The sequence below is a fragment of the Neofelis nebulosa genome, chromosome 16, assembly GCF_028018385.1.
Source record: "Neofelis nebulosa isolate mNeoNeb1 chromosome 16, mNeoNeb1.pri, whole genome shotgun sequence".
Classification (NCBI taxonomy): domain Eukaryota; kingdom Metazoa; phylum Chordata; class Mammalia; order Carnivora; family Felidae; genus Neofelis; species Neofelis nebulosa.
In genome coordinates, this window is record NC_080797.1 from 36,946,893 (window position 1) to 36,948,768 (window position 1,876).

Here is a 1,876-nt window from a genome sequence, read left to right on the forward strand (position 1 = left end):
CAGCTCAGAACCTGGAGCCTGCTTCGGATTCTGTGTCTCCCTCTCTCTCTGACCCTCCCCCCATTCATGCTCTGTCTCTCTCTGTCTCAAAAATAAATTTTAAAAAATTAAAAAAAAATAGTCTTAAGATACTTGGAGGCCCAAACCTAAGGTGCTGGGGAGAAAGTCCTAGGAGAATGGCACAGACATTTTTCAGCTTTCGCCTGGTCTTGATATCTTCTGGTCTCTCTTAGAAAATATCAGAAAAGAGACTGGGAGGTCATCTGGTGTTCTGCTCAACCTCTTCCAAAACGCCTTCCTTTTCCCCTCCTCTGTGAGAGAGGCAGAAAGAAGCCATTTCTGAAATTTAGGATCAGCAAAGGTGGGGCCAGGTTGGGGGCAGCTTCCTCTGTCTCTACGCTCAGCACCATCTCCTTCCCTACGGCACCAGACTGCTGGAAGATCTCCAGCAGGTTTTGCACTCTCAGCACTAAGGGAAGGGAGAGAGGAATTGTGTCACAGCCCGCCTTTGTATTATTACATTAAGTACTTTGAAAAGTGGCCTCTGGGTAACTGAGTGGTATGTGGCCTTTTCCTCCCCACTGCCTTCGCAAAACGAGCAGCTCAGAGAGAAAGGGAGACCAGGAGACCCCATCCCATTTGCCAGTGAGCAGTGGAGAGAGCTGTGAGGCTGGCTGGTGCTGGGCTTGGGGCTGGATTGGCTTCCAGCCTAAGGACAGTGTCCTTTCCTAATTCTTGGAACTGATGTGACACTTTAGAGGGTGGTAGGCCTGGCAGAGGAGGCCACCCCACACCTGCACCTGCCTCCTTCCCCTCCCCCATCACTCAACACAACCAGGCCATTCACACTGCCTGCGGTGCCCAAACTTCCACCTGCAGGCAACTGCCATCCAGGGGCAGGCAAGGGCACAAGGACCTGTGTCTCTCCCCTCGCCTCTCATTCCCTAGCACCCAAAGTTTGAGCAAAAGTGGAGATGAGATCTCTGGGAAGGCCAGGAATGGTGAGGGATGGTGGAGGAGCACATTGGGCCCAGGACACAAATTCTGGCTGCAGAGCATTCCCGGTCAGACAGTTGTTTGCATAAAAGCCAAAAGCCACTGCACCTGGGGTGGGAGGCCCTCTGGGGAGGTACTCCCTGGCTTGGGGGAGAGGGGGAAGGAAGGTGTCATGGAAAGTCCCTGAAGGACACGGGGCGTTGAATTTGCTGCGGTTTTGTTTTTAACTCTGTCTTGACCTGTGAAGTAGGCAGCTGCCTCCCTTCCCCCCAAATAACAGACCTTCCCCCAGAATAACACGAACATACCCAAGGAAAGAGCACTGCAGTGGAAAGTATGGAGGTTAGAGGGCCTGTGGGTGATGTAAACTGCCCCCCTTCCCCAGGACTGGTGGGGCAGGAAGCCCAGAGCAGTCTTTTCCCATCACCTCGCCTCCCCCCCACCTACCCCTCAGGCCCCCTGGCCCAGAAGAGCTGCCTAGTCAAATAAACCACAGCCCTGGGGGTGGCTGGTGGGAACTAGGGGCGGGCAGATGCCACCTCTTCCCCAGCCTTGTCCTTCCACCAGGTCACTCCCCATCCCACCCCCACTGGAATTTGTCTCTCTGACTCCCTGTCACTCACAGAGCCTACCACCCTCCCTAGACTCCTGAATGAGGGGGGTGAAGGGGGAAACAGAGTCAATGAATAGAGCAAAGCTCTGAAATGTCAGTAAAGCAAATGGCAGCCTGGTGCAGACTCCAGCTGAGTACTTGGACTCCTGCGGTCCAACCCCAGCTCTGCCACTCTCTGGGTGAACCTGGGCATTTTGCTTTCCCTCTCTGGGCCTTCATTTTTCCTTGGAACTGAATCTCTGAAGTTCCTTCCAGCTGAGACCAAGT